The sequence below is a fragment of the Peromyscus californicus genome, unplaced genomic scaffold (genome assembly GCF_007827085.1).
Source record: "Peromyscus californicus insignis strain IS unplaced genomic scaffold, ASM782708v3 Scaffold_12__1_contigs__length_115047231, whole genome shotgun sequence".
Taxonomy (NCBI): domain Eukaryota; kingdom Metazoa; phylum Chordata; class Mammalia; order Rodentia; family Cricetidae; genus Peromyscus; species Peromyscus californicus.
The window spans coordinates 91,032,631-91,054,975 of record NW_026294413.1 but is presented as its reverse complement, the minus strand read 5'-3'; the positions used below and the strand labels follow the sequence as shown (position 1 = coordinate 91,054,975).

Below are 22,345 nucleotides of genomic sequence, written 5' to 3'. Positions count from 1 at the left end.
TATCTTAAGGCCAATAAACAAACGAATGAATAAATGAATGAATGAATGAATGCCTATTTTAATGACCCAATGATTGACATTAGGGCTGCTTGCAGCAGTAGGATTGAGGGACATGTAATATACTGGACCATGAGCACCTCACCAGTGTTTACAACATTGAAGAGTATGTCTGTCCTCACCCCAACAGCCATTACCTGGCTGTAAATCCTCAGGGGAGACTTCACGAAGTCCTCCCTCACATGAGAAGATATTGACAGTGGCGGTCCTGTGTGGATCTGTTGTATGTTCGCTCGTTTCTTGAATTAGCTAAATTGTTTCTAGTATCAGCTTAATGATCATAGGAAAGGAGAAGCAACTCCCCTTTTAAAACTCAGATTTTTAATTCTGGGTGGCACAGCATCTGGGTACAACTGACAAGAGACAGGCTCCTTGTCCTTGGGATCATCAAGTCCCAATGGCTATGAAGCTGCACTAAGAACCACCTGCTTTTAGTGGTGCCACGAATAGCTGCCTGGCTGTTCCTACTGGTTCTAGTGTTGGGATAATGTCTCCTGGTTTGGTTTTGAACTTCCTGGAGTGGCTTGAGACTCAACTGACCATCTTCCCTTGCACAGGGTGAACACCTGGGTATTACCAGGTTTGGCCTGGCCAACATGAAGGAGAGTGGGTTGATGCTGGCCTCCGTTGAGAAGATAACTGACCATTTCTTTGATGCTGCTTACTTTGGGCAAGAAAGACTGAGTATGTGGTAGGTTTGCAGTGTAGACGACCTATGGCTTAAAGGATGAATGGATTATTTGTCTTCAGAGCCCAGCTAAGGCACCCTGCCCTCCCTCTTTCCATTCTGTGAGCTCATTTCAGTGCAGACAGTTCTTCAGTTCCAAAAAGAAAATATGGACCCTGAGCCAGTGGAGACCTTTTAGTCGTTGAAGCTGTACTTGGCCACATAGACTAACAGCCTACATGTTGTCCAGGATTGACAGAAGGTAGACAGTGGAAGAGCCTCCAAGTATAGCAGTAGGGGTATCTGTGGTCCTGCTTCCTAGTGAGGCACTGAACATCATTTTAAGAGCCATGTAGGACAGAAAATGGAAAGACGAAGGGGGAAGATGGAGAGAGAGAGAAGGTAATGGGAAATCCAGGCCTTGTGATGGACGCCTTTTATCCCAGGACTCAGGAGGCAGAGGCATGCAGATTTCTGTGAGCTCAGGGCAGCCTCTTCTACATAGCAACTTCCAGGTCAGACAAGTCTACCCAGTGAGACCCTGGCTTCAAAACTACACCAAAGTGAAGTTTAAGAAAAGTGAGGAGGGTTAGAATGAGAGAAGCCCATGCACAAGCCACAGTATACATGTCAGACACCAGGACTGAATCCTAGCATCCACCAACTACACCTTTGTAGCCTGGGTACAGCATCTGTCTGCCACCCTACTTGGAAATGCCCCCTGACTCTGTGTGGAGCACTCTAGTCCAGGGTTAGATCTCACTGTGTGATTGGGTTAGTTTGTCACTTTGCCTCTCTGTTCTGGAGTTGTCCTTGTCATCAAACTAGAATGCATCTACCTCCTACTTCTTTCCTGTAGAATCACAGTCCTAGCACAGAGCCTTAGACGCTTGAACTGTTCCTGGGTAGTGGTTGCCCACACCTCTAATCCCAGAGCTCTTGAGGCATAGGCAGAAAGATCCCTAAGTTCCAGGCAAGCCTGATTTTCAAAGGTAGTTCCAGGAGCCAGGACTACATAGATAAACCCTGTCTCTATAAACCAAAAATAACAAAAAGAAATAAAGAAAATAGAAAGACAGAGATAGGAAGAAAGAAAAAAGTGAAAGAGAGAGAGAGAGAGGAAGAAAGAAAGAAAGAAAGAAAGAAAGAAAGAAAGAAAGAAAGAAAGAAAGAAAGAAAGAAAGAAAGAGACAGACAGACTTGAACTGCAGCCAGGAGTGGAGGACATCCTTCTGGAAGTCAGTGGCAGCCTGCCTTTCAGTGTTCTGATAAGGACACAGCTGCCCCTGGCCCTGCACTTCCAGCCCCATTGGCATCTTTTCTTCTGGGCACTAAGCTAAGGAATGCAGGTGGCTAAGTCACCATCTCCTGATCATGTGCAGGGACCCTGATGCCTAAGCACTCTCTCAAAGGCTGTCTATCTCCTGCTCTTTACTCCTGTTGCAGAGAACTGGCTTGAGGTAAATTGGCTTCTGGTGATCTGCTGGTCTGAGGCAGGCACTGTCATTCCAGAGACAGTGTTCCTTGGCCATGCCCTGTAGCTAGAGTTTTCCTGCCTGGCCCACAGTCAGGACAAATCTCTCTCACCTGCCAGTCCCACAGCCACTCAGACCCAACCAAGTAAACACAGAAACTTATATTGGTTACAAATTGTATGGCCATAGCAGGCTTCTTGCTAACTGTTCTTACAGCTTAAATTAATCCATTTCCATTAATCTATACCTTGCCACATGGCTCGTGGCTTACCAGCATCTTCACATGCTGCTTGGTCATTGTGGCGGCTGGCAGTGTCTCTTACTCAGCCTTCCTCTTCCCAGCTTTATTCTCCTCCTTGTCCTGCCTATACTTCCTGCCTGGCCACTGGCCAATCAGTGATTTATTTGCCAACCAATCAGAGCAACACATTTGCCATACAGAACATCCCACAGCAATCCCCCTAGGGTATATACATGGGAAGGAAAATGAGCCAGGTTCAGCCAGGTGTTATGTGGTAGAGCTGGACCTCAGACCCCAAGTCTGCAATCCTGGTTCAGTCATGTTCCCTCCACTCTGTGAATCCAGCTCTCTGACCTCTGTTCAGGATGGTTGCAGGCATTTCCAAGTGCATCATCATCATAAATCCAATGAATATAGGAACTGGGCTCTTCAAGCTGTTGCATAAGGTTAACATACACCCAAAACCACATAGAAGGGCCCTTGATATTTCACGCAGGTGAATTCTACATTATTTTTGTCACATATTTTATGGCAGGAAGTCACCATTCCTGAACATGGCTCCTTGTCCTGTCAAATGCTGAATGGAAGAATTTCATATCCCTTGGACAGATGCATGCTTGACCTTAGATGGTGCACAGGGTCAGACAAAGACCATGGCCTCCACAGGAGCTCCTTGAAATGTTAACTAGGAGTCTGCTTGTAACCATACTTGCAGGGGCTCAGGACGGTGGTTCAGCCTGGTCAGTGTCCATTCCATCTCACTCTGTCTCTGCAGAGGATGCTAACATGAGCCTGTTCCTCAGTCTGTCTAGATCCACAGAGGCCAGGTCACAGTCCTGGTTTCCCACTCCTCGGGGATGATTAGCCACTGATGAACTCAAGTAAACACATTACTGTTATTTATTTGTTCTGTCTGAGAGATATACAGTGTTTGTTGTTGTTTTACTTTGAAACCAGAAGCTGTAGAACCAAGAAAACCAGCTTCAAAGCATTCCTGGAAAAGCACCTAGGATGTGAGGTCCAGGGTGGGATGGCTAGTCCCTGGCTAGGCACTGTCTATTTGAATTTAACTGCCTTAAAAGCAAAGGAAACAGAAACTTGTAGTTTCCTAGTAATGTGAGTCCCTTTTGAAGGGCTCTGTAGCCTGTGGCTCCCAGTTGAAGACTGTACACCATCATTAGCAGTCTTGAGGAAGAAGAGGAGTGGTTCCTCTAAAGTCTCTTATGGTCAGAGGTCTTGGGCAGGACCTCTTACTTACAGCGACACATTGCCTTTCTATATCCAGTCTTATAACAAATCTGGGCATTGGGCAGTATACCAAGGTACTCATCAGGTATGTAAGTGGCTGAACTCCATCCTAATTTGAACTCTGAATGAAAGGAGTTGGGGTATCATCTGTGGTTCAATAGTAGTTAATTGCTCATGTTGATGAATTGAGGTATACTGAGGAAGGAATGAGGCATTCTTGGACAGTGTTTGGATAGTATAGCTAAGTTCCCAACTTGGGATGCACTATGGCCATTCCAATGAAGCTAAGAGAACTCTGGTTTTGGAAGGAGGAGTTGCTGAATGGATTCTGCTTTGTTCCAAGAGAGGCTCCTGGAAAGTGAACCTGGGCTTCTGGTCAGTTCAGGGAGAATGAATTAGCAAGGTGACAAAAGCTGTTCCCCATGACATCAGCAGTCCCTTCTCTGGAAATTCCATTGTATCCTGGAGAGCTCTTGGCCTCCCCTGTGATCTCACAGTGTTGTAGCACTCCAGCTGTCTTAGAGCATTCCTTCAGTGCCTATAGGGTACATCACTAGACATGCTGTCAAGACTGAGGAGTCTGCTTTGGAGACAGAATAGAGATTGTCCAGAGACCAGAGAGAGGGAGAAGGAAGCTGGCCTTCAGTCTTAGAGTAAAACAGGAACAAAAAAATGGTTCTGGAGAAGGCACAATGAGTGTTGGACAGGAGATGGAGAGCTTCCTGGAGGAGGTGGGCTTGAGCTGGGCCTTTCAGTAATGGGGCAGAGGAGCTGGAGCACAACACCTGAGTGCTTGTGCATTGTGCCATTTTTCTCCTGGCTGCTGAAACCACAGGCAGGCTTCGGGGCTTGGACTGTGTTACATCCTGTGCCTCTAAAATATTCCTGAAGAGGTGGTCTTTGTTCCCCTGAAGCATGTGTAGGGACACAGAGGAAACCCCTGACTGTTTACATAGCCACATCTGTAAAGAGTGACTGGAGAGCTAAGGTCCACAGAGGAGGGATCTCAGCCTGGCCCAAAATGTTTGGGTTGTCACTTGGTTCCAGACATGATCTTTGTGTTTGGGCCTCAGGGCGGTGTGTCCATCTTCTATGCCTTGTCACTATGCAAATTCACTTGTGTTCATCTACCCACAGAGACTGCAATGGAGCCATCATCCTACCCAACCCTCCTCACCAAGAAACAGGTGAAGAAGGAAATGGAGAGGCTGATCATAGTGGTCTATGCTAGAAGCATTTGGCTCTGATTCTTGTGTTGGGGGCCAGGTTTTCGGACAGAAATGAGGGGAAGAAGAGAGGAAGTGTCACTATATATTGTCCTGGATCCAGCTCTATAAAGCACCCTCTCTGGCAAAATTGAAATGGGGCCTTTATGAAAAGTTCAATGATAAGAGGCTTCAGGTTTCTGTAGCCCTTGATTAGGGAGATTCTGCAGCAAAGTGTCCACCTGATCCCGGCTCCAGGTCAGATGAGGGACAATATAGAGACCTCAAACAATTAGGCAGGGATTCTAGGCAGGTCTTCTGGGCTCCAGGACCCTCACCTTGATGCTAAATTAAGGGGAATTAGAGCTTGAATTCACTTCCTTCCATATTTTAGTGTGCCTTATTTTTGGTGCTGAGAATGGAAACAGGCCCTTCCATGATCTCTATCACAGAGCCATACCTCCAATCTGATTTGACAGTTATTTTATGTTCCTTTTTGAAAATTTCTTTCCTCTTTCTTATTTTTACAAATTTTTATTTTGTATATGAGCACATGGGGAGATCAGAAAGACAATTTTGTTCAGTCTCATTTTTTTTCACTCTACGTTTAAGAAAATTCTGGGGATTGAACTTAGGTGTCCAGGTTTGTGCAACAAGTCTTGAACAAACAAGTCCTGCTGAGCCATTTCATAAGCACATGACTTTCATTTGAATATTATTTTAATTTTTGTTTTTTCCCTTTTTAATATTTATTTCATTTTTATGTATATGGGTGTTTTCCTGGAGGTATGTGTGAGCACTGCATGTGTTCCTGGTGCCTGAGGAGGCTGGAAGAGTGTGTTTGAACCTCAGTATGGTGGCTGGGACTTAAACCCTCATCCTCCACAATAGCAGACAGTTCTCTTAACTGCTGATCCAACTCCCAAACTCACTTTTTCTTTGTTTGTTTGTTTTTGGAGATAGTGTCTTACTATGTAGCTGTGGCTGTCCTAGAACTCGGTCTATAGACCAAGCAAGCCTCAAACTCACAGACATCTACCTGCTTTTGCCTTCTGAGTGCTAGGATCAAAGGCATGGGACACCATGTCCTACTTCTGACTCGCATGCTTACTGTACAGTGGGTCCTGTGCCAACATTGAGCATGAGCACTAGACAACAAATCACACCTCACACTGCTTCCATCTCCCTGGGGAGACAGACAGCAAGCAAAATGAAACACACCCAGCTTAGAAGGAGGCTCCAGTGTCAGAAGGGCTAATGATGCCCAGATCAGCTGCAGCCCACAATGATACCGGTGCTGGGATACTTCAGCATTGTCATAGTCATGGTCATGGGGCTCAAGACAATTTTAGAATGGGAGAAGGTAAAGGGATGAGGTAAGAACTGACCAAGAATTTATACAGAGCAGTGATGACCAGAATGTGTTTTCCTAAAGCATGCATACAGACTTCCAAGGCTAGATGACTAGAACTTGAGACTTGGATATTCTGGTCTAGATACATTTCTGATGGTCCACTGGATTTAGTGTCAAACTTGAAAATTCATATGTCTACCAGGTAGTATTTTAAAGATGTCTGAATGAGTTGTAAGACAGTGAAGGAGATCTGGGTAATTTTGTTGTTGTTTAAACTGTGGTGTGTGTGTGTGTGTGTGTGTGTGTGTGTGTGTGTGTGTGTGTGTGTGTGTGTGTGTGGTATGTGTGTGGTATGTGTTTGTGTGTGATATGTGTGTATATGTGATTTGTGAGTGTGAGCATGGGTGTTGTTGTCAGTGGATGGCCTCAGGTGTTGCTTCTTACCTTCTACCAAGAGATTGCGCCTCTTTGGATTGTACTTTTAGTCTGTGTAGGGAGAGGTGTGTGCATGCCATTGCTTGCATGTGGAGATCAGAGAACTTTGGGAGTCTATCCAATCCTTCCAACTTTACACGAGTTCCAGGGAACAAACTTTGGTCATCAGGATTGATGGCAAGTTCTTTTACCGGCTGAACCATCTAAGTTGGTTCTCTTTATTTTGTTTGCCACTGTGTGTGTCTGGAAAACTGGGCTGTGTTTCTATTGGTTCTCTTGTCTCTGTCTCCCAGATCACCATAGGAACACTAGGATTAGAGATACAACAGCTTCCACACTCAGGTTTACATGGGTTCTCGGTTTCAAATGTATGATTCACACTTGTGTGGAAAGCACTTAACCCAGTGAGCTGTTTTCCCAGCCTGGCTTGTTTTCTCCTCTGCTCCTCCTCCTCCTCCTCCTCCTCCTCCTCCTCCTCCTCCTCCTCCTCCTCCTTCTCTTCCTCCTCCTCCTGTACAGTTTTTCAAGACACAGTTTCTCTGTGTTGCCTTGGCTGTGCTGGAAATTGCTCTATAGATCAGGCTGGCCTCCAATTCACAGAGATCTTCCTGCCTCTGCCTCCTGAGTACTGGGATCAAAAGTGTGCACGACCACTATACAGATAAACAAAATAAAACAAATTTATTTTTTTGTTTAAAAATTTATTTATTTTTATGTGTATTGGCATTCTACTTGCATATATATATATATATATATGTATATGTATGTGTGTGTGTGTGTGTGTGTGTGTGTGTGTGTGTGTGTGTGTGTGTGTGTGTGTGTGTGTGAAGGTGTCAGATATCCGGGAACTGGAATTAAAGACAGTTTGTGCTCCAATGTGGGAGATGGGGATTGAATTAAATAAGCTACATATTATCTTCTGACAGTAATTTCTGTAGGCTCCATACTGGGAAGTTGTTTATTTTTTTTATTTTATTAAATTTTCTGTTCATTTTACATACCAACCACAGATTACTCCTATCCTCCATCCTCCCGTCCCCTAGCCTTACCCCCAACAACTCACCTCCCATTCCCAACTCCTCCAAGGCAAAGTCACCTAGGGGAGTCAGCAGAGCCTGTTACATTCAATTGAGGCAGGTCTAAGACCCTCCTCCCTGCACCAAGGCAGTAAAAAGTGTCCCACCATAGGCACTGGGCTCCAAAAATCCCACTCCTGCACGAGGGATAGATCCTGATCGCACTTCCTGGGCGCCCACCAGACAGTTCAAGCTAAACGACTGTCTCGCATATCCAGAGGGCCTAGTCCAGTAGCATGGGGGCTCCACAGCTATTGGTCCACAGTTCATGTGTTTTCACTAGTTCGGCTGTCCATCTCTATACATTTCCCCACCATGATCTCAATGTCCCTTGCTCATAGAATCTCTCCTCTCTCTCATCGATTGGACTCCTGGAGCTCGGCCTGGCCCCCAGCTGTGCATCTTTGCATTGCTTCCATCAGTCACTGGGTGAAGGCTCATGGGGCTCCTCAGCTATTGGTCCACAGTTCATGCGTTTCCACTAGTTTGGCTGATTATCTCTGTACTTTTTCCCATCATGACCTTGATGTCCCTTGCTCATAAAAACTGACCTTCCCATTATCATTAAGTCTATCACTTCTTGGTAATAAGGAGATGCAGGTACTTGTGGAGAATCATACCTCACATACATTTCTATAATAATTACCTTCTGGACATATGCATTAGTAGGAGATGAACACTCACTTTCCCACATGGAAGTACTGAGGCATTTCCAAACGTTCAGAGAATTTAAGTGTGCTGAAGGATTTCCCTTGAGTCCCAGGAGAGATTCCTGGAATGGGAAACCTGACTTCTGGAGAGTTATGAGGAGAGCTGGTTAGCAGGGAGGCAATGTCAGTTCCCCATGACATCAGGGGTCTCTTTCCCGGACATTCTATTGTATCCTGGAAACTTTAGAATGTTTTCTGATGTCATCTGTGTTGTAGTACCACCAACTGCGTTTGGGGAGTTTGTTCAGTGCCCTTACAGTTCAGCCATGAACATGTTGGGAAGACTCAGGACTCTATTGGGTAGAGAGAATAGAGAGGGAAGAGACCGGAAAGAGGCAGACACAAACTGACCTTCAGCCTCAATGTAAAACATCAAGAAAAAATGGTCCAGAAGATGGTATAGTAAGTTCTGGGCAGGAAATTGGCATCTTCCTGAAGGACATGGATGTGGTAAATCTTCCAGTAACAGGACACAGGAGGTAGGAGTCTCTGGGAACCAACCGGACTTCCCTGCTTGTCATGGCTCCTGAAATTCAAGGATTCCAGAAGAGTAATTTGTCTGTCCCAGAAGTCAGGAATGAGTAAGGCCAAAGCTGTTGTGCTGGGAGCTCTTGCCTTTCAATTCTACAGGAGGGTAGGGGTTGAGAGGGGACAAAAAGGCCAGCATTAGTGTAGCAGGTTCAAGTGAACTGAGCCCAGAAAAAGACACATCATCAATGTACTTCATTCTCAGTGGCTTCATTTATTTACGGCCCACCAGCTCTATGCATCCTCCGGTGTCACTGAGGAGTCTTAGTGAGGATGATGACCATATTCTGCCCCTGTGTGGATTCTCCATTTTTGCCATGTGCTTAGAGTGACCTGTCAGGATATTTATGCATCTTTAGTGACCTGAGTACTTATGGACTGTGTCAATTTTATCTTGGCTTTGATAACAACAGACTAGTGAACCCTGAAGCCAAGTTGAATGCAGAGTCCAGGGCTATTAATAAACCTGAGGAGGCTGTCTCCTTAGTTACCTGAAGCATGTGTTAAAGGAGCAGAGGAAATCAGTTGGCTGAGACACCTATCTCCCCTCAGAGAGATGGGAGACCTGAGACCCCTGGCAGGGGCATCTTAATCCAGGGCACAATTCTTTGTGGTCTCACTGAATTGCTTGCTTACATCCTTTCTCAAACACCTTCTCAGGTCTCAGGGTGACCTGTTCATTCTCCATGTATTGACACAATGCACGTTCACTTGTGTTCATCCACCAACAGGGGCCTCCAAGGAGCCACCACCCACTCCAACCAACCTCACAAAGAAGCAAGTGAAGCAGAAGGTGGAGAGCCTGACCACTCAGCTCCAGGTGATGACCGCCCAATGGAATGATCTGAGAGATCGCCTCATCTTAGTAACTGAAGGATCCTTGGACAACAGGTATTTGCTGTTTCAAAATCCATGGTGACTGTCTTGGTTTCACAATTTCACCCTTAGTTCATTTGTCTAAAATATTGACTTCTTGGAGGCTGGGTGCACCTTCAGGGTTTCCCATTGTCCAACACAATTTCTCTAAATGCTTCCCTGAAGCAAAACCTGACATAATGGGCAGGAGTGAGATGGGGACATAGACTGTTCTGCTTCCTCCAAATGAAAACCAGAGCCTGTGGCCTGAATCACATAACTCAGGAATTGAGGCAGTAGTATGTGAGTTCCCAGCATGAAATAGGAGAGATCCTGTCAAGTGGTGGCTAGTGTGAGAATGCTGTAATTTGTATTGCTTGCCTGGCAAGATATTGTGTGCTGGATGATCCTAGTAGCAGCTGCAGAGGCCTGGTCCCACATCTTAATATGTGGCAGCAAGGCCTGGTACTGATGTCTGCTTCTCTTGGTCCTCTCTGAGATGATACAACTGCATGCATGAATTTGGCAGCTCACTAAGAACATTCTATCCCCCTTCCCTCTCTCAGTCTCTGTTTCCCTTTCTCTTCTATCTCTCTCTCTGTCTGTATCTCTCTGACTCTCTCTCTTTCTGTCTCTATGTCTCTCTCTCTCATCCCTCTTTCTTGTGTATGTGTTTGTGTGTTTCTGCATATGTGTCCCTCTTCACCTGCAATAAAGGGTCTGTGGTTGACCATGAAGAGTTGCTTATCTCAGTATCTAGATGTGCTCTCTATTGTGGACTAAGAGCCCCATTTTAGACAGCATAGCCCTTTGCCAGTCTGTTCATCTTGCTGCTAATGAGGAATGCCCTGGGGGAATTTATGAAGCTCTCATGATATTGCATCCCATCCTCAGAAATGCTCATGATGTGATTTTTACCCTCCATGTCAATATAGGCACTCTGGAATAACAATCTCTTATTTGAAAACAGAAGAAACATCACAATTTCTGGTGGGTCAAGACCTGTGATAGACTCGTGGGAACTCCATAGCAAGCTAGCTGGCATGACTCCTGAGGGAGCTCATTCAGTCCCAGCTTCTTAACACCCTGCCTTTGCTGACTTGTGGCCAGAAGTGCAAGAAGCAGCTGGAGGCTCATAGGAGTTTGAGTACATAGGAGCCAGGAAGTGGCATCTCATGGGTTGAAATAGTACAGAACACACCCTACATTCATTTGCTATATGACCTGTGTTCATTGAATTCTTTGCTTCTGGGTCCAGACCCTACCACAGGGTAAATCCTTTCTGGGAAAACATCAAGATGGAACATCAGCAGGTCATGTCAGACCTGCAGAATTTCGAGAATGAGAATTTGGAGGCCTCACAGAAGTTATGTGAGCTGACCAAGGAGAAAGTATGCCTTGGTAAGTGCTTGTCTTTGCAGGGACCCCAACTGTTGTACAATGTACAATTCTCATTTTCTTTGTCTCTGGACTGCAGGGTCTGCAGATCTGCTTCTAGTTTTTCTGCTTCTTAGCCAGCAGCATTAGCAAGCAGCCTTTGGACTTATGCCCCTTTACTCTGTTTTGCTAAGGTTTAGAGAGACTATTAGCTCTTCCAAGCACCATATTGTCATTCAGTAGCCTCTAGATCAGTGGTTGTCAACATTCTTAATTCTGTGACACTTTAATACATTGCTTCATTGTTTTGATGACCCCGAACCATAAAATTATATTGTACTGATGTCTTAAATTTATTGTGCTACTGTTAATAATTTTAATGTAAATGTCTTCATAGGACATCTAATATGTGTCCCTTGTGAAAGGCTCCTTAGATCCCAAAGGGTTCACAACCCACATATGAGAACCTCTGGTTAGGTAGAAGAGCAATTGGCCTCACGAGAGGGTTGTCAGGCAGGGACTGACTGCTATGGGATCTATGCACTCTCTGGGTCTCCTAATTCCCCAAGTGTCCTTGTTACATTACCTGCTGGTGTTTCCTCATGACAGTGGACTGATTAGGACAGGTGGGGTACTCCTCTTGTTTTTGGAAGTGCATGACTTTCTGTTATTTAGGGGGTTTTCAGAAATAGTTTGATTCTTGCAGGAAATAGCTGTTTTCTGCTTTTGGTCTTGAGTGCCACTCTGATTACTGTTGAAGGTGCTTGTTTACATCTTCCTGTGAACCTGGGATAGGGTTGGGTTGTTGAGGCATGGAGTCAGGGGTGACCAGTGCAGGCTGGCAAAGTCTTACTATGCAGAGGGTGTTTCCAGTGATCTGCAGAGCCGGCTCCTGATGGAGCAGAGTCAGTTGAAAAAGAAGTTGGACATGCTGAGGCAAGAGAAGGAGAACCTACTGGAAGACTGGGACCTACTGAAGCACCACTTGGGTGACTTGAAAGTGCTCAGTAAGGTCCAAGAAGAGACCAGTGGACTCGAAAACCAGCAACAGCAGGTAGGACAGGCAGGTGGGTCACAGTTAAGTCCAGCATCATTTACTTATGTAACCTTACCCAGTCTACCTAACCGATAGAGCTTTATCTCATCACTTTCCTCATCCATACACCCATCCATCCACCCACTTCATGACATAAAATTGTTCATTGTGTGTCTGTGCATTAGTATTTCTGGGAAGTGAGTCTCCTCAGAGAATCTCTGTCATTGGCATGAAATTCCTGATACTCTTCTTGAACTGGTAGTCAAAGGGAGGAAACAGTTCAGTCACTCATCATACAGCTACATGTCATTATGATGGGAGAATTGCTGTACACAGACTTGAGTTCAAGAGTAAAAAATTCTCTAACCACCTCCACACAGACTGACTAAGCAGAGTATGCTCCCTTAGGCCATTTTAGTTCCCATGGATGGAAAGCTGAGTTTGGGGACTTTTTCTAAAGGCTGGTGTGCTTATTTTAAAGATAACTGTTCCTCTATCACTTTGTTGTTTTCGTCTCACCCCTTTCTCTGTCTCTGTCTCTCTCTGGGGTGTGTGTGTGTGTGTGTGTGTGTGTGTGTGTGTGTGTGTGTGTGTGTAAAATAGAGGCACGTTTGAGGGCAGTGCATATTTCATGTGGATGACAGCTAGAGGAGACCACTGGGTTTCTCTCTTTGTCAGTCTCTGTCTTATGAATTTGAAACAGGCTTTCTCATGTTCCCATGAAATTGAAATTTAGTGAGTCTGACTTAATAGCAAGCTCTTGGGATCCTCTGTGTGTCCTTGTACTTGTGTGAGAATGTATTGTCTATATTATACTCAAGCCTCCACTAAGGACACAATCTTCTAATGAAAAGGAGCAGCAAAGAATGGAAGAGAGACTTCAGAGCTTGCTGAAGCAGAGGGAGCTGGTTACACAGCAAAAACACTTGGCAATAAAGCTGCAGCATCATTTGGCTGTCTCCCAGATGAGGTAGGAACCCAGGTTGAATTTGGGGTATGGAGCCAATTGGGTCCCCTGTACCTGGGCTCTCTGTCCTTTGTGGGCTTTTGCTTATCAGCAAGATTCCTTGCTCCAAGCAGGGGTAGACCAACACAGAACTCATAATATTATGCTGGTCCCGTCACCAAGAACTTCTGTCCAGCAAACAATATGTTTGATACTCCCTGGTTCTATAGACTTGTGTCCCGTCTCTCCCTTCTGATCTCTCTGGTATGTTCTCAGCAGGCTTTCCTTGAACTCACAGAGCTCTGACTGCTTATGCCTCCCAAGTGAGGCGATTTAAAGGTGTGTCCCACCATATCTGAAATTACATATTTATTCAGGAATATCACCTGTACGGATGAGATTCACAGTCTTGTCACTATTTAATATAACAATGGCCCTCTTCATTGTCTGAGCATTTCCCATGTTAAGTGTACTGGGGTATAATAAGTTTAGTCATTGGCAGGATGAAGTCAGGCAGATGTCTCTGCTGAAAATTGTTCAGAACCTTCACAGAATGTTGTGGAACAGACTTCTCAGGAGTACCAGGATGTAGATTCCAGGCTGTAGGCCTAAGGATAGCACAGCTGTTTTTGTTTATTCCCAGAGTTCATACAGTGGCAATGTTCTCAGACACATGAAACAAGAAATGTTGCTCTAGCATGACCGGCTCCATTTTGCAGGAGAGAGAGCTGATTTTTCCACATGACCTTATTCAGCTGTCTAGTTTGCAAAGTTGTATTAAGTCTATATATAAAAATGAGTTGGTCAATGAAAAACTCATCATGAACAGTCTGTGTAACTCCACTATGTCGTTATGTATGACTTTAATATGCTATTCCTTTTGTTTAAATGATGTCCCTAGACTGTAGGAAAAAAGCCCTGTTCTTTCTCATAGAGCACAGAACATACATTACTCATATAAACACCTGATACTTATGGGCAGAAAAGAATTCAAGGCCCAGCTATTCTGGAACACTTATCTCTTAGGGATACAAACAATGACTGCTGCCAAAGTTCAATGTTGACTGTCCAGCACAACTGAGGTTTTGTGATGTCAGAGATTGGCAGGTCACATGGCAGACCCCACCAGGACTCTGCCCTAACTGCCTTCCTCATCCAGGTCAGAAAAACTCCTACATGAGCTGGAACAGTCCACAGTTCAGGATGAGAGCCTCCTGCCAACAGAGCTGCTGCAGCAGGAGCACTAAGTGTCATAAGCAAGTGAGCCACCATGACATCCCTTCCCCAGCAACATGGCATTTGTAGGGTGGATGTTCATCCTTGATTCTGCTTTCCTATATGTGAATAGGTCCTCAATTTGTCTAGCCAGTGACCAAGCAAAGCTGTTTTAGATCTGATTGCCTTTTCTTCTCTCACAGCATCCTTTAGAAGAACTGAGGAGGTTGAGGGAAGCCATAGTCAACCAGAAACCCTGACATTCTCCACTCTACAGTCAAGGCCTCCTCAGAACAAGACATGTACTTCTAACTATAGAATCACAAATGAAGAAAATATCAACCACCCTGCAAGTGGTCCATCCATAATCTAATTCATGTGTCTCTCTAGTTATGGAGTAAGGAAACCATCAGGAAAACGCTTGACATAAAAAAAACAGCAAGAATTATGCAGAAAAAGCTGACATTTACCCGCAAGTGTTCCCAGTGATGGCCAAAACAACATAGAGAGAGAATATGTTTCCATTCATAGTTGCTCTGGAAGTTTATTGCTATGAACTTTTGTTAGCCGACTGAGTCTTCAGCTCTTCTTATGTGGATGGAGATATATCCACAGAGAATGTGTTGCTGCTTTCCAGACAAACCACACAAAGGAAGCATCATATTCTCACTCCAGTCGAGTGCTGGAGCGACTCACCTTCAAGCACATGTGATGGTGAAGTGAATTGTTCTGAGAAATGATTTAGAAAGGATGCCATCATGAGCTTTTATGTCTTTGGGTAGCAGATGCTCCCCATGTCCTTATTCAGTCTTAAATCGGCACAGAAACTCAGGTTGCCTGACAGAATCACATAGTGGTCAACATAGTTTAAGATCAACTTTGGCAGGGGCTTAACCTAAAGGCCCCAAAGTGGCATGACTACACTTGTCTTGAAGAGACCATAATGCCAAATATGGTTGTCTTCCAACTTGTGTCCAAATCCAACCACAGGGTATAGGATAGTGCCACTAAATCTGCAAGAAGAGAATGCTTCTCAGTGTAAATAGTTTTGGTTTGCTGTTGTGTTTGTTTCCATTCAGGTTTTGATTTTCTTTGTTTTGTTTGGTGTTTGATAATTTTTGGTTCTTTTGTTCTTTCTTTGATTTTATATTTTGCTAAGGCTATATGCTGGATATACTAAATGCCCTTTTAAAGCCCCTATTGAGTCAAATTTCTATAATTTCATAAATAAAAAAGCAATTTCCAACTCTTCAGTCTTATAGTAGCTTTAGTAGTCAGATGTGGTATTACACTCCTGTAACCTTAGAACTCAACAGGCAGAGATGGATCTCTGCAAGTTCCAGGAGGCTTAGGCTAGTGGGTTCCCAGCCAGGCAGGGTTGCAAACAGGGATGGTGTCTTGGGTGTGCATCACATGGCCTACAACAAGAATATCCACTTCATGATGGAAAAAGATCCATATTCAACATACCACTTCACATGATTAGCTATTCAAAAAAAAGGAGACTAGATACACACATGTTCATGACATGATCATTCATATCAGAATTTTTCGAAATATACCTGTGTTTATAGGAGTATAAAAAATGAGGGAATCCATAGTTATCTGCCTTTTAGAGGCAGTGCATTAGGAGAGAGACTGTCCCCTTCCTGGCAGCTCTGAGTGCCCTGAGCTGTCAGTGAGGAAGGGGTGGTGAATCTGATGACTAAGTTTTGTACTGCATGACTTTTCCATCAATGTGGGGGTCTGAAGCATCCAGAAAGTACTTGGGCAACCCCCACACCACCTGTGTGCCTGTGGATAGTACCAGTTTTCCTCTGGCTCTGACAAAAGAGGACTGAAGACTCCGAAGACAAGTCACATCATGGGCAACAGTGAATAATCCCACTGAGGTTGTCTTGTGGGTCACCTTGTGCAGGGAGGCAGAGGAAACCAGCTGACCTCTGAGACACCCACTACCTATAGAGAATTGGTAGAACTGATAGCCACTGTAGCTGAAGTTTTCCTGTGTTCCAGCCTACAGTCAGTCGGGAGAAATCTCTCCCTGGGACAAATCTCTCCCACTTGCGTCCCCCAAGTAAACATAAAAAGACTTATATTACTTATAAACTGTATGATTGTGGCAGGCTTTTTGCTATCTGTTCTTATATCTTAAATTAACCCATTTCTATAAATCTATACCTTGCCGCGTGGCTGGTGACTTACCGGTATCTTAACTTCTGCTTCTCATCCTGGCATCTGGCAGCGTCTCTCTGCCTCAGCCTTCCACTTCTGAGAATTCTCCTCTCTGCTTGTCTTGCCTATCATACTTCCTGCCTGGCTACTGGCCAATCAGCATTTTATTTATCAATCAATCATAGCAATACATTCACAGTATAGAGAACATCCCACAGCAAGCCACAGAGGGCCACTTATCTGGGCTTCAGATCCTGCTAGGGTAGTCTCTCATCTGCCAGTCACTTCCTGAACATTCTTCTTATTGATCAGAGACCATAAGGAAGAGAAGAGACATACCCTGGGATGTTTTTGAAAAGTGAGTCTTCAACTCCCTACAGATAAGTAATGAAAAGGTTCTAATGAGGCAGAGAGAGATCTCTGGCTTTGTAAGGAAGAGGTACTGAATGGCATCCCCTGTGTCTCTGAGAATAATCCTGGAAAGGACAACTCCTGGCTAATTGGGGAAGAGCTCAGTAGCACATAGGTGAGGGCTGTGGCAGTGACCCTAACAGTCACTTCCCTGAACATTCTATTGTTTCCTGGAGAGCCCTGAGCTTCCTCTTGATGTCACCACTGTTGACGCAACACCAACTGCCATTTAGGGCATTTGTACAGTGCCTCTGGGATTCACAAAGACATTTTGGTGAGACTGAGAGAGCTACTTGGGAGAGAATGGACAGTCTAGAGAAGAGAGAGAAGCAGAATGAGGCTATTCATCTGTCTCAGGTAAACATCAAGAAATAAATATTCCAGGGGAAGGTGCAGTCAGTTTTGTGCAGGGGATGCGGAGCTCCCTGGAGGAGGTAGGCCTTGAGCTGGGCCTTTCAAGAATGGGACTCAGCAGCTGGGAGACTCTGGGAAACAATGGGCCTATCCTGCTTCTCTGGGTTCCTAAATAGCAGACACAGAGAAGGATTTCTGAGGGTTTGTTTGGCAGAGATCCAGGAATTATCAAATCTGCAGCTACTGTGCTGGGGGAATTCCTTAATTTCACTCCAAGGGGAAACAGGGCAGCAAGAGGCACAGGATGATAGATGAGGGATCCCTGTCAGGATAGGGTGTTACTGAACTTTACCCTCAGCAAATTCCTTTATGTTCCATGGATATCTGATGCTATTGACAGGCAGTTTAAGTCCCCTGGCATTCACCAAGCTCCCAGCCATTCAGTTGCTCTTGGTCCTAGACACAGGTGGTCAGGGCTTGGTGCTGCTAAGCACTACGAACTCCAGGACTTAACGTACATCATATCAGATATGAGCTGGCGTTGTCCTCCGAACCAGAATTGCTGGACTAGCTTATGACTTCCAGAGCCCATGGGATTGCAGTGGGTATGGAGGCACATATCTAGACATTGTGGTGGGGAACAGAGATATGGCTTATGTGACCCAGCTTGAGGATAGCCGCCCTGTTCCTTCTGGGCTCCACAGACTCTTCCTCAGGCCTCTACTTGGGAGTTAGTGTAAGTATTACAGCTTTAGGGGAAATGGCTTCCCCAACAGAAGTGTTACAGCTCTGCCCCAGCAGGCAAGGTTTCCCCAGTGCAAATGTAACAGCTCTGCTCTGGTAGGGGAAATTTTTCCAATGCAAGTGTTACAGCTCTATTCTGAAAGGTATCCTGGAAATCAGGAGACAAGAAATACCACAAAGTCACACCACACAACATGCCTCACACAATATATTTATTGGGAGAGAAACCCCCAAGAGGGTGGCTCCTCTGCTTGGGTGAGAAGCCACAGGGAATTGAGCAGAAGGCAGGCTATATATGGAGTATCTTGAGAGTGGGGTACTTTCCAGTTTGGCCTGGCGTTGGTGGGACTTTTGTGGACTGATCTTGGGGCAAGCTCAGAGACTGGTAGGATTGTTTTTCCTGACCCTGGTCATGGCCTTGGGAACAAGTCCGGGTCAAAATGTTCTTTCCTTGCACTGGTCTTAAGGCTTTCATGGTTAAGTTCTTTCCATGACCCTTTTACTCTACACTTAGCATTATCTCTCCTGGCCCTATGCCATTTAAATATATAATTACCCTTGTGTTTTTTCTACCTCCAGGGACTACTGGAAAGGCATCATCCCAACTCTCCCCTCACTTAGGAGGGCCTGGGGTTGAACAAGGTGGAAAAACTGACCATTCAGCTACAGATGATGACCTGTTAGAGGAATGAACTACTTGGAATCCTGGACCATAATACAAACAATGATTTGAAAAGCAGGTAGTTGTTATGCCTAATTCTCTGTTGACTGTCTTGAGACCACTGTGTCAAACCCAGGATTCCTCAGAAAAAGAATGAACTCCATGGTGTCCTCATGCCCAAACTAATTTTCCCAAGTGCATCGGAAAGGCAGAACTTGATGCCCGGGTAGGGGTGAGATGGGGACACAGGCTGTTCTGCTTCATTCCAATGAAAAGCAGAGCCTGTGGCCTGTATCACTCTCTGGGTATAGGACCAATAGTGTGTGGTTGCTCATCATGCATTTCAAGATGTCTTGACAGGTGTTGGCTTGTGGGAAATACAGGGTGCTATTAGTTTGTGGTGAGACTTTGTACTTGACTAGCAGGTGATTTGACAACAAGGTGTACTTGACAACATGTCTATAGTCAAGCTGTATAGGCATTGAACGAACATCCTAAAGGCACTTGGTGTTGCTACAACACTATTGACATCACAGGGGATTCCAAGAGCTCTGCTCTTCAGGATACAATAGAATTGCCAGAGAAGGGACTCCTGAGGTCACACGGAACAGCCTTTTCCTCCTGGCTAATAAATTCTCCCTGAACTGAAAAGAAGCTGAGATTTCTTTTCCAGGAGTCTCTCCTGTGACACAGGTGAAGCCATTCAGTAACTCTTCCTTCTAAAGCTGGGAATTTGTCTCTGCTTCCTTAGAATCTTTTCACTACTTTACCCATGGAGAGTTGAACACTCACTTTATAAGCACTACCCAAGAATGGACCTTCCTCTCCTTAACATCCATACTCAATAATATGAGTGTTGCTAGAGTTTTCCTGCCTGGCCCACAGTCAGGACAAATCTCTCTCACCCGCCAGTCCCAAGCCGCTCAAACCCGATCAAGTAAACACAGACACTTATATTGGTTTCAAACTGTATGGCCGTGGCAGGCTTCTTGTTAACTGTTCTTACAGCTTAAATTAATCCATTTCCATTAATCTATACCTTGCCACATGGCTCGTGGCTTACCGGCATCTTTACACGTTGTTTCTCTTCATGGCGGCTGGCACTGTCTCCTCTCCCCCAGCTTCCTGTTCTCTTAACTTTCCTCTCTGTTAGTCCCGCCTATACTTCCTGCCTGGCCACTGCCAATCAGTGATTTATTCATTGACCAATCAGCAACACATTTGACATACAGACCATCCCACAGCATATGAGAAATAAAGCATGCCAAGGAATTAGATCATGATGATGTGGAGGAGGAGGGTTGAGTTGTATGAAGTGAGCAAGCACCTGAGGAATGCTAAGGTTAAGGGACGGTGACTATTGAGAATTTGTAAGTGAGCTGAGACTGTTATGAGACCCAAGCTCTTCTAGAATGTCCACTCTACGTGCATGGCGTATTTTCAGGCCTCTAGAGTAACATAAGTTATAAACATGAATCTTTATATTAAAAGGGGATTTGTTAGAATGGCTTACAGCCTGTGAGCTAGCTAATCCAATAATGACTGGAAATGAATGGGAAGTTCAAGACTCCAGTAGTTTCTCAGTCCTAAACACTGGATGTCTCATATTATGCTGTAACCTTAAAGTAGTAGGCTCTAATGTCAGTGAAGGAATGGATGCAGCCAACAAGGTGAGAGCAAGCAGAGAAAGAGTAAAAGCTTCCTTCTTCCATGTCCTTCTATAGGCTTCCAGCAGAATGAATGGTTCAGATTACATCTGGATTAAAGTTCTGAATTGAAGGTGTGACTTCATTCCTCAAAGTTCCACAATAAAGTAGTTCTTCCTACATTAAATTAAGCAGAAATAGACCACAGGTGTTCCCTCTATTTTTGGGTTATATTACTCCCAGATGCCATCATGTTGACATCTAAAAATAGACATCAAAGTCTTAATTCTATCTACTAATATTCTTGAGCAAATGGCTCCATCAGAGATGTAAAGGAAGGAGTGGCAATAATCAACAGGTACATGGGAATCAGCTGTAGATCTCATGGTCATGATGACTTTCAGTGGCTGCTTTATGGCTATGCATGGCTGAAATAGGATGAAATTCCAGTCTGTGGTTTCTTGAGTAACAGGGAAGCAGCTAGAAACCCAGTACTTTAAGAATCTGGTCTTTCTTTATAATTGAAGATTTGGAATTCAAATAATTATGTTTTGTTTGATAGTAACTGTGGTTAAAAACAAGTGCCCATAGGTAAAACCTGGGTGTTCTTTAAGTAAAAAGAAGAAAGGCCTAAAATAACAGCACATTGGACCTGTAATAAAGAGGATGGTGTCTCGGGTCATGTGAATTTTGACTTGAACTCCTCCAGACTATGTATTGCTTACTCTATACATCCTGTGATGCGGGGGTTTGGGGGGGGACCTCCTTCCTAAAAGAGGAAGGACTGGGATGACTACTGTGTGGACTTCATTGTCATCAACAACTAGATGCCTCCTATTGCTTTCAAAGCAAAAAGGATTCATTTAGATTTGAAATTTCTCTAGGGTCATACAAGTGGGATTTCAGACAACAGCACCAATATACAAATTCTGTTCATGAGATGACACCTGTAGTGGGTAACTGTTCCAGCTTTGATCTGCAAGTACCACCCTCACTGAGGCTTCGGCAACTGTCACGCCTGCAAGGCAGAGCCGAGAGAGGACCCCTGAAGACCCAAGACCAGATGGGCTGGCTCTCTTGGTTCCTGGATGCTGAACGCTGGAGGTAGACCAAACAGAGTTCTCCTGAGAACACCGTGGACTGCACTACACCTTTCCCAGACCCTGTAACCTATCGCTTCAATTGTAAATTACCCCACAAAATAAACCTCCCTTTTAACTATGTGGAGTTGCCTTAATATTTTAACCAATAGACACCATTGACACCACCATGAGGAGCCTGGGCACTGCAGTGTGTGTCACCAAGAATACTGGCATTCGACAATGTGCCTGGTGCTGCTTCAGAAACTCGCAACATGTATGGTTCTGAAAATGGGATGGAGCCTTCCCCAAACCATCAAGCAGAATGGACTCCTCCGTTTCTTTAGAATATAATCTCTGGCAGGCAGATGACTGACTCAGGCTTGTATTGGGACCTAGCCTCTGTAGTAAGAAGCAGGACCTCTGATGGGAACTTTTCCACCACAACACTGCAAGGAAGTTCAAAGCTACTGGCAGCCACCAGCTACTCCAAATGTCCCTGCTACAGTATCAAGCACCATGGCTAGGCATGTGTCTTCCTCCCTAATGCAGTTCCCTGAATCTGGAAGGCATAAGCTATCCCAGCCATGCAGATTTGAAGGACAGTGTGAGCTCATATGTGATGTGATGCAGGTAAGTCCTGTTGTGTCTAGAACTTAGCAGCACCAAATCCTGATCACACTTCCCCAGGACCAAAGCATCTGAATGTCTGAGGTTGTGGTAGATGGCCAGGGGAGTTTCCCTCCCTTCTTATTGGCGTCAGATTCCCATGGAAACTGTAGGAATCCACTAGGATGAAGTGCAGCAACACCCTACCCAGACAGGGACAGCTCATTAGTCCATCTGTTCC

At 44.8% G+C, this 22,345-nt stretch overlaps 1 long non-coding RNA gene across 1 annotated transcript; it reads left to right on the top strand.

Annotated features, from left to right (window-relative positions):
• Window positions 1-9,530: 9,530 nt before the first annotated feature.
• On the top strand, window positions 9,531-15,826 carry LOC128108030 (uncharacterized). Its single transcript, XR_008217282.1, has 4 exons — window positions 9,531-9,887; window positions 11,110-11,252; window positions 12,102-12,282; window positions 14,629-15,826. It is a non-coding gene; the product is annotated as an uncharacterized LOC128108030 (long non-coding RNA).
• The last annotated feature ends 6,519 nt before the right edge of the window (window positions 15,827-22,345 follow it).